The 11,164-nt window shown below is 39.0% G+C and overlaps 1 pseudogene; it reads right to left on the bottom strand.

Moving 5' to 3' along the window:
• Positions 1-521: 521 nt before the first annotated feature.
• LOC110570100 lies at positions 522-10,713 on the bottom strand (annotated as a pseudogene).
• Positions 10,714-11,164: the final 451 nt, after the last annotated feature.

Raw genomic sequence — 11,164 nt, 5'->3', positions numbered from 1 at the left:
ATTTATATCTACAAAGACCCTTTTTCCAAATAAGGTAACATTCACAGGTTCTGGGGATTAGGATGTGGACATATTGGGGCAGGGGAACCACATTCAACCCACTACAGGCTTCCTAACTGACCCCTCTTATTTGCCATTGCCTACCTCAGTCAGTATCTGATACTGCAGCCAGCAGGACTCAATATTTAAACAGACACATAGATCAATCTCTTTGACCTCAGTTGGAGCACTTCTTACCCTCTGCCCCTCCCTCCCACTTGTACTCTCTCACTCTCACTTGCTCTCATATAAATAAATAAGATCTTTTAAAAAATAAAAAATAAAATAAATCTCTTTCAATTAAAGTAGGTTAGGACACTGAAAATGGCTAATGTGTCAGGAGGTATGTGGATCAGTGCAGCCATGCCCATTTCAGCTCACTGAGAAAAGCACTTAAGCGCTGCTACAAAGAACAATGCTGAAGATTATTTATATAATCTCTAGGTTCATTAAAGTCCAGGTACTTTGGGGGTTTTTGAGCCTCAGACTTCCGTAATTTGTTGCAGATCTGGTGGAAGAATAGTCACCTCTTCAAAGTGCCCATTGTCTCCACTCTCATGGACTCTCATCATGAACTCAGAGTCCACAGCACGCCGACACATCAGAGCAAGAAGCTGTGGAAGTATCCAGACAGGGGCATGTTTTCTACACTAGAGGCTTCAAAGTTTCTTTGAGACCCTGGAAGTAATTCTCTACAAGTACTATTCTCATCAATACTGACAGGTTAGAAATTGGGCAGATAAACTGATTTAAGTTGAACTTCTACCAGCTTCTCAGTGAAAAACTCAAAGTACCTGCGGCAAGCATGTCTCTAGAAAGGTCTATGGATTGAAATTGATCACCAAATTCTGGAGGTAGGGATGGTAGTTCATCAGGCACAGGAAATTCTTCTGCTGGGGGTAGAAAATCACTTACAATGTCATAACCTCCAGGGTCATAGTCTGTATCGATGGTATTTGGATCCACTGAGTACAAGGGTGTCTACTCATCAATAACCACATCATTGGGGAATTCTTGTATACCTGGCAGAGGAACGCTTGGCATCGAATCTGATGTATCCCAGTGATACCCATTGTCATACACCATTCACCCTGAAAGGAGCTAGACTACTTGAACATGAGCAAATGGAGCAGACAAGTTAGCTTTTTTCCATGCTCCTTTCTGCCTCTCCCTTCTCAAAATACTTCATGAAAGGCTGTATTTTTGACAAAGCCTTCAAATAAAAGCATTGCAAAAACAAACAAACAAAAAAGCAGAAAACAAAACAAAAAAAAATGGTGACTCTAGGTATATATCTATATATACATATACCACTTCTTTATCCATTAATCAGTCAATGGACATTTGGGCTCTTTCCATAATTTGGCTATTGTTAATAGTGCTGCTATAACATTGGGGTGCATGTGCCCCTTCAAATCAGCGTTTTTGTATCCTTTGGGTAAATACCTACTAGTGCAATTGCTGGATTTTGGGTAGTTCTATTTTTAACTTTCTGGGAAACCTCCATAATGTTGTCCAGAGTAGCTGCACCGGTTTGCATTCTCACCAACAGTGTAGGAGGGTTCCCCTTTCTCTCCTTCTTCACCAACATCTGTTGTTTCCTGAGTTGTTAATTTTAGCCATTAGTGTGAGGTGTGTATCTCATTGCGATTATGATTTGTATTTCCCTGTGACTAGTGTGAGGTGGTATCTCATTGCGATTATGATTTGTATTTCCCTGATGATAAGTGATGTTGAGCATTTTTTATGTGTCTTTTAGCCATTTATATGTCTTCGGAGAAATGTCTGTTCATGTCTTCTTCCCATTTCTTAACTGGATTATTTATTTTTGGGGTGTTAAGCTTTATAACTTCTTTATAGATTTTAGATACTAGCCCTTTATCTGATATGTCATCTGCAAATATCGTCTTCCATTCTGTAGGTTGCCTGTTAGTTTTGTTGACTGTTTCCTCTGCTGTGCAGAAGTTTTTATCTTGATGAAGTCCAAATAGTTCATTTTTGCTTTTGTTTCCCTTGCCTCTGGAGATGTGTCTAGTAAGAAGTGCTCCAACCGACGTCAAAGAGATTGCTGCCTGTGTTCTCCTTTAGGATTTTGGTTGTTTCCTGTCTCACATTTAGGTCTTTCATCCATTTTGAGTTTATTTTTGTGTATGATGTAAGAAAGTGGTCCAGTTTCATTCTTCTGCATGTCGCTGTCCAGTTTTCCCAACACCATTTGTTGAAGAGACTGTCTTTGTTCCATTGGATATTCTTTCTTGCTTTGCTGAGATTAGTTGACCCTATAGTTGTGGGTCCATTTCTGGGCTCTCTATTCTGTTCCATTGATATATGTGTCTGTTTTTGTGCCAGTACCATACTTTCTTGATGATTACAGCTTTGTAATAGAGCTTGAAGTCCGAAATTGTGATTCCTCCCACTTTGCTTTTCTTTTTCAACATACTTTGGCTGTTCAGTTTCTGATTCCATACAAATTTTAGAATTGTTTGTTCTAGCTCCTTGAAAAATGCTGGTGTTATTTGATAGGGATTGTATTGAATGTGTATATTACTTTGGGCAGTATAGACATTTTAACAATATTTGTTCTTCCAATCCATGAGCATGGAATGTTTTTCCATTTTTTTTGTGTGTCTTCTTCAATTTCTTTCTTAAGTGTTCTATAGTTTTCAGAGTATAGATCTTTTACCTCTTTAGTTGGATGTATTCCTAGGTATCTTATGGGTTTTGGTGCAATTGTAAATGGGATCAGTTCCTTAATTTCTCTTTCTGCTGCTTCATTATTGGTGTATAGAAATGCAACAGATTTCTGCACATTGATTTTATATCCTGCGACTTTGCTGAATTCATGTATCAGTTCTAGCAATTTTTTGGTGGAGTCTTTCAGGTTTCCTACATAGAATATCATGTCATCTGCAAATAGTGAAAGTTTGACTTCTTCCTTGCCAATTTGGATGCCTTTTATTTCTTTTGTGGTCTGATTGCTGAGGCCCGGACTTCCAGTACTATGTTAAATAGTAATGGTGAGAGTGGACGTCCCTGTTGTGTTTCTGACCTTAGGGGAAAAGCTCTCAGCTTCCCCTAAGGTCAGAAAAGCTGAGGATGATATTAGCTTGGGTCTTTCATATATGGCCTTTAGGATGTTGAGATATATTCCTTCTATCCCTACTTTCTTGAGGGTTTTTATCAAGAAAGGATGCTGTATTTTGTCAAATGATTTTTCTGCATCTATTGAGAGGGTCATATGGTTCTTACCCTTTCTTTTATTAATGTGGTGTATCACATTGATTGATTTGCAGATATTGAACCACCCCTGCAGCCCAGGAATAAATCCCACTTGATTGCGATGAATAATTCTTTTAATGTATGGTTGGATTTAACTTGCTAGTATATTGTTGAGAATTTTTGCATCTATTTCCTCAAGGATATTCGTCTGTAATTCTCCTTTTCAGTGGCGTCTTTGGTTTTGGAATCGAGGTAATGCTGGCCTCATAGGATGAGTTTGGAAGGGTTCCTTCCATTTCTATTTTTTGGCACAATTTCAGAAGAATAGGTATTAATTCTTCTTTAAATGTTTGGTAGAATTCCCCTGGGAAGTCATCCGATCCTGGACTCTTGTTTGTTGGGAGATTTTTGATTACTGATTCAATTTCTTTGCTGGATATGGGTCTATTCAAATTTTCCATTTCTTCCTGTTTCAGTTTTGGTAGTTTATATGTTTCTAGGAATTTATCCCTTTCTTCCAGATTACCCAATTTGTTAGCATATAATTGCTCATAATATTTTCTTATAATTGTTTGTATTTCTGTGGTGTTGGTTGTGATTTCTCCTTTTTCATTCATGATTTTATTTTTTTGTTGGGTTCTTTCTCTTTTCTCTTTGATAAGTCTAGTTAAGGGTTTATCAATTTTGCTAATTCTTTTAAAGAACCAGCTCCTAGTTTCATTGATATGCTCTTTTTTTTTCCTATATCACTCATTTCTGCTCTAATCTTTATCATTTCCCTTCTTCTCCTGGTTTTAGGCTTTATTTGCTGTTCTTTTTCCAGCTCTTTTAGGTGTAAGGCTAGGTTGTTTATTTGAGACTTTTCTTACTTCTTGGGAAGGCCTGTATTGTTATATACTTCCCTCTTAGGACCACCTTTGCTGCATCGCAAAGGTTTTGGACTGTCATGTTTTCATTTTCATTTGGTTCCATGTATTTTTTATTTCTTCTTTAATTTCCTGGCTAACCCATTCATTCTTTAGTAGGATGTTCTTTAACCTCCATGTATTTGTGGTCTTTCCAAATTTTTTCTTGTAGTTGACTTCAAGTTTCATAGTGATGTGGTCTGAAAATATGATCCACCAGAAGCTCTCAGTCTTTTTGTACTGGTTGAGGTCTGATTTGTGACCCAGTATGTGATCTATTCTGGAGAATGTTCCATGTGCACTTGAAAAGAATGTGTATTCTGCTGCTTTAGGATGAAATGCTCTGAATATATGTAAGTCCATCTGGTCCAGTGTGTCATTCAAAGCCATTGTTTCCTTGTTGATCTGCTTAGATGATCTGTCCATTGCTGTAAGTGGGGTGTTAAAGTCCCCTACTATTATTGTATTATTATCAATGAGTTTCTGTAAGTTTGTTATTAATTGATTTATATATTTGGCTGCTCCCAAGTTGCGAGCATAAATGTTTACAATTGTAAAATCTTCTTATTGGATAGACCCCTTTATTATGATATAGTGCCCTTCCTCATCTCTTATTACAGTCTTTGGCTTAAAATCTAGTCTGTCTGATATAAGTATGGTTACTCCAGCTTTGTTGTGATGTCCATTAGCATGATAGATGGTTCACCAATCCCTCACTTTCAATCTGGTAGTGTCTTTGGGTCTAAAATGAGTCTCTTACAAGCAGTATATTGATGGGTCTTTTTTTAAAATCCATTCTGATATCCTATGTCTTTTGATTGGAGCATTTAGTCCATTTACATTCAGAGTAATTATTGATAGATATGAATTTAGTGGCATTGTATTACCTGTAACATTAACATTTTATTTTTTTTTTTTTTTTTTTTTTTTAAGATTTTATTTATTTGTGAGAGAGAGAATGAGAGACAGAGAGCATGAGAGGGAGGAGGGTCAGAGGGAGAAGCAGACTCCCTGCTGAGCAGGGAGCCCGACGCGGGACTCGATCCCGGGACTCCAGGATCATGACCTGAGCCGAAGGCAGTCGCTTAACCAACTGAGCCACCCAGGCGCCCCAACATTAACATTTTAATACAGAGAGTGTTAAAGCAGATCATTCTCCCTAATATGGATGGGCCTCATCCAATCAGTTGAAGATCTGAATAGAACAAAAAGCTGATCCTCCCCTATAAGAGGAAACTCCTGCCTGACTGCGTTTGAGCTGGGACATTGGCTTTTTCTTGCCTTCAAACTCAAACTGAAACATAGCTCTTTCTGGGTCTCGAGGCTGCCAGCTTTTGGACAGATTATACATTTGACTCTCCTAGTTCTCAGGCCTTAGGACCCAGACTGGAACTAAGCTAGATCTCCTGGGTTTCCAGCTTGCTGAGTCTTCTAGAAGATCTTGGGACTTGCCAGTGTCCCTAATCACATGTGCCATTTCTTTATAATAAATATATATGTATATACACACACCCTCTTGATTCTGTTTCTCTGGAGAACCCTAATACACATATCTTTAACCTATTTATCTTGTCTATTGTCTGTCACCCACTAGAATGTAAAGATCATGAGGTCAGGAATTTTTCTGTCTTGATCAGGGGTCACTTGGTCATTTTTAGAGCCTAAAATATGTCTGGCACATTGTATGCATTCAAAAAATCTCTTATTGGATTAATTCTTGGGTATATATAGATCTGAGAATACTCAGAAAAACACTATATTTTCCTTTCAGTTTAAGTAACATAATACACAATATTTCTTATAATTTTCAATGGATTCTGGTTCACCTAAAGTATAAATGATATTTGGCAGAAGAGTTGTATAAGAAAAGAATTAAAAGCACAGTACAATTTCAAAGAAAGACAGGGAGATTTTTAAGATTTTTATTTATTTATTTGAGAGAGAGAGAATGAGAGAGAGAAAGCACATGAGAGGGGGGAGGGTCAGAGGGAGAAGCAGACTCCCCGCCGAGCAGGGAGCCCGATGCGGGACTCGATCCAGGGACTCCAGGATCATGACCTGAGCCGAAGGCAGTCGCTTAACCAACTGAGCCACCCAGGCGCCCAAGACAGGGAGATTTTTAATCATACAGTATCAAGGAGTTAAATATCCAACCAAAAGAGGAAGGGACAGATAAGAACATCTTGTGAGAAGAAAATAAGTCAAAAATGGAACGTAACTGATAAGAAGTTTGAGATTATGTCTTCAGGATCAAATATGTTTACAAAGCTAATTAAAAGCTTCTGTAAATGTGTGTGCCTAATTATATTTTTAGAGCGCTTTTTCTGAAAGCTTTCTGATGTATGGACTATGAGGATTTTCTTAAGAAAGAAAAGGCCATTTAATTATATCATTTAAAAATTTGAAAGTTGCAGCTTCCAGATGAAGACTGTTGACTAAGCACGCACATTTACTTTTCTCGCCACCACAAATCCCTTTGAAATGACAGAATATAAAAATATGAGTAAATATAGCAATGCAAGAAAGCCAGGAAGGCTTGGACAGAAACAGTGAGGAATTTCTTGAAGATACAAAGGAGTTTAGATGGATGCTGAAACTTGAAAGCCAAATGTCCTCCCAAGAGAAGATATCAACAAGTGAGGGTTTCACTCAAAATGTGAGTTTATTTTTTGTTTCCAGAAGAAATTCTTGAAAAACTCTGAAAAGCATAGGCAGCAAAACCTGAGCCATCTAGTAGGGCTATGAGCTGGTTGGTGAGATTAAGACCCTACAAGGCTCCAAATTCAAGGTGCAGTGGGGTACACATTAATCTCTATCTGCCAAGGCCCTCATGCAGCAAAGAAAACCCACAGCTGAGAGAACAGGAGGTGACTCGCAGTTAATAAGGGATTTCAGTAAATTCCTGGAAGACACAAAGCATGAGGAGGAACAGTTATTGATAATCTAGAACAGAGGAAATTACAGCCTAAAACTACACAGACAGAGGCTGTACCAACAGAAGGAGACCACCTGGTCTGCTGGTGGAAGTGAAGTACAGGTGGAAAAGCAAGAGGCTACAGGACAGTCAGTCCTTTCCTGACGGCCAGGTGTTTTTCCCAAAGGAAGAAAAAAATGGGAAATTCTTCTCTTTAAAAATTGAATGAATTCTTTGAAAGAACAAAGCAGCTGGGGATCAGCCCCTCAGAGATCCCCCTCCAGCTTCCCTAAAGGAAAACTTGCCACTTGACATGTCCCACCCATGTTCACAGACCCCATAGTCAGCTTTTCTGTCTTCTCACTTCTATTTTTTTTATTTTTTATTTTAGAGATAGAGGGAAGAGGGGAAGAGGGAGAAGGAGAGAGAGAATTTTTTTTTAAGATTTTATTTATTTATTTGACAGAGAGAGACACAGTGAGAGAGGGAACACAAGCAGGGGGAGTGGGAGAGGGAGAAGCAGACTTCCCACTGAGCAGGGAGCCTGATGTGGGGCTCGATCCCAGGACCCCGGGATCACAACCTGAGCCGAAAGCAGACGCTTAACGACTGAGCCACCCAGGCGCCCCGGAGAGAGAGGATCTTAAGCAGGCTCCATTCCCGAACTTGGGGCTTGATCTCACAACCCTGAGATCATGACCTGGGCTCAAATGGAGTCAGACTCTTAACGAACTCAGCCACCCAGGTGCCCCAATTCACTTTTAAATAAGAATGGAAAACCAAGGATCACCAGACATTTGTCAGGGGGAGAGGGGGACGGGGAACCACAGTATACTAACCACAAAATTTCCTCAAGGAAACATAAAACTCAAAACAAAACACAATAAAGAACCCAGAAAAATGTTAATTAGTACCCTCAGAAAAATTAAACTAAGATAAAAATCTAGATTTTATGTGACCCTAAGGCTTAATCAATACTTAAGGCCTTTCTAAAAATACAAAATTAGAATGTAAAATTAGGTACAAAAAATAAATATTTATATATGAAATATATGTCACAATTGAAATTATGGAAACTTAGGGGTTCCAATCCCTTTCTTCTGAGATCTCTTTAGCCAGAAACACTTTCACAGAAATGCTTCCTGTTTGTAACCTAGCTGTGCCTTCCCACTGAGAACACGCTACCACTCCCAGAAACTTACAGTGGTAGTCGAGTGTGGAATCATCAGCTTCATGGCAAATCTACTCTGGTACACACGAAGTAAGAGAGAAGTGGAGAAGGTTAGAGAACAAGAAGTAGTATTTTCAAAGGTTACTGCCGAAAAACAAACATCAATTAAAGTTCTAAGAGATAGAGTTGAATATATCTCAAAAAATAAGACCAAGAACCCCCCCTCCCCAAAAAGGAAAGATGAGACACAAAAGAGAATGAATCCAGGTGGCGCATCATCAGACCAATAAAGGTTCCAGAAAAAAAGAACAGACAACAGCCAAAAATTAATGAGTAAAGACCCTCACCTGTGCATATTTTGCAAAATTTCAGAATGTAAGAACTAAAGATTCTAAATGTTCCCAGTTAGGAAAAGAAAAAAAGGAAAAAGAATAAAGGAAGTCACATACAAAGGAACAAGGATCAGTTCAGCATCATTAGAAGTACAGTGAAAGTATGTCTTCAAAGCTCTAAAGCAAGGATTGACAAACTCCATCGCATGGGCCAAATCCAACCTGCTGCTTCTTTTGAAAATGAAGTCTTCCTGGAACCCAGCCAGGCTCATTCATTCACCTCTTGTCTCTAGTTTCTTTTATGCTACAAAGGCAGAGCTGAGCAGTTGCAACATAGGCCCTGTGGCCCACAAAGCCTAAAATATTGATGAGCTGGCGCTTTTCAGAAGTTTGCTGACCCTTGCTCCAAAAGAAAATGATTCTCACCACCTAGACTACTGCAACCTCCCAAATCATCATGAAAGCCTGAGGGTAAGACATATTTACCCACACGGGAGAGTTAATAAATCAGTCTATCGTGCACTTGTAGGAAGTTATTAGAGAATGGAATACAGAGTGGGGAAAGAACACAGGAAAGGAAGGGCCATGATCCAGGAAACAATGGCTCTCACCCAGCAGAGCAGTGAGAAAGGTGTCAGGATGACAACTGTCCCATGAGTCAGGGGCCCCTGGTCCCTACTAGACTGGGAAGGCAGAGGACCTATCTCTTTGAAACAGAACTTGGCCAAACAGACAATGTGCTGTGGAGATTGGGGTGTGGGGGAGAAATGAGGCCACGGGGAAGGCAAACCTGTTCAAGGAGAGAACTCTATTATCTGTAAAAATGTACAGTAATAGTGTAAATACTGAGTGTTGCACTTCAGCTTGTGGCCTCAATCTAAGCAAACATGAAAGATTTAATCATGCTTGCAGAACAGAAAGTAAATGTCATCAGTCACGACCGTGTAAAAGTAAAAATACGGATCAAAGAAGTTGAAAGGTCAGAGGGAGAGGAGACAAAGACAAGCTCTCTCTCATTGTCATATCTTCACCCTACAAAGGGACGCCTGGAGCTGATGGAACAAGTCATAAAGGGGTGTAGGGTAAGCAAATCAGGAAGCAAAGGTGATGATGGCTGACATTGAGAAGACAGGAAGGAGGGACTGTCTGGTGTTAGATGAGCTAAAATGTCCAAATCTGATGAAGTAAAGGACAGTGCTATAAACATGTCGTTTAGAAATACGGTTGAAATCACCTGGAAAAACAGGTACAGGTGTTTAAAATGGCTCCCTGGGATGTGGGAGTGGGAGGGGTGGGGCAGAACTGTTGTTTTTAACTTTAAGTCTCTGCATTTGATTTTTTTTTCTTTATTTTTTTAGAGGGTTTATTTATTTGAGAGAGAGAGGAGAGCATAAGCAGGGGCAGAGGGAGAGGGAGAAGCAGGCTCCCAGCAGATCAGGGAGCTGGATGTGGGGCTCAATCCCAGGACTCTGGGATCAGGGCCTAAGCCCAAGGCAGATGCTTAATGACTGAGCCACCCAGGTCCCAGGCAAGTGTTTACTTTAAATAAGTAGCAAAGTTGTTAGTAACCCCCATATTGAAATGAAATAAAATGAAATGAAATGAACTGTCTACAGAATAGATTCATCCCTGCCACCCTCATGGCAGCTGGATGCTGCGGTTGCCTCTGAGGTAAGTAAAGCAAATTTGCCCCAATATTGCTTCCTTACCCACCTCTGTACTATTATTATCAAATATGCTATATATTGTCAAATATATATTTTTTCAAATGTATATCTTTTATATATATAATATATACTCAACAATATGGGGCTACCATTGCTTAATTTATATATATTTATATATATAATTTATATATATTTAATATACATTATATTTATTGATTTAAACATCCCTACGTGGGGTTTTTTTTTTAGGAAATTGAGAAAAGAAGAGAGGAAAAAACATATATGCAGTCTTTTATGCATACCTACATATTTAATATTTCCCCTGGTCTTCATCTTTCCCATGGATCTGAGTTACGATCTTGGGTCAGTTCTTCCCCTTCTGGTGGACTTCCTTTGGCATATCTTACAGTGAAAGACTGCTAGCAATGAATTCTCTTAGCTTCTGTTGATCTGGGGATGTCTCCATTTCACCTTCATTTTTGAAGAATATTTTTGTTGGCTGTTGGCAGGTTTGTTTTTCTTCAGCACGTTGATTGTCGCTTCACTGCCTTTGGGTCTGCATTGTTTCTGATGAGAAGCCAGTTGTTTAATTGATTGTTAATGCTCTGTGTGTTGGGGGAGTTGTTTTTCTCTTGCTGGTTTCAAGATTTCCCTTTATTTTTGGCTTTGGGTAGTTGGACTATGATATGTCTAACTGTGGTTCTCTATGTTTATAATAGTTGGGATTCACTGAGATTCTTAGATATGTAGGTAAAAGTTTTTCATCAAATTTGGGGAGTTTGTGGTCATTACTTCAAATATTTTTTTGTCTACACCCTTCTCTCTTTCTTTCCTCTCCTTCTGGGACTCCCATTGCATGTTATATACTTTATTTTGTCCTACTATTTCCTTTTTCTTCCATCTTTTTCCTCTACATT

The sequence above is a fragment of the Neomonachus schauinslandi genome, chromosome 1, assembly GCF_002201575.2.
Source record: "Neomonachus schauinslandi chromosome 1, ASM220157v2, whole genome shotgun sequence".
NCBI classification, from domain to species: domain Eukaryota; kingdom Metazoa; phylum Chordata; class Mammalia; order Carnivora; family Phocidae; genus Neomonachus; species Neomonachus schauinslandi.
The sequence above is the reverse complement of the archived record's forward strand: the minus strand, read 5'-3'. Positions and strand labels throughout refer to the sequence as shown.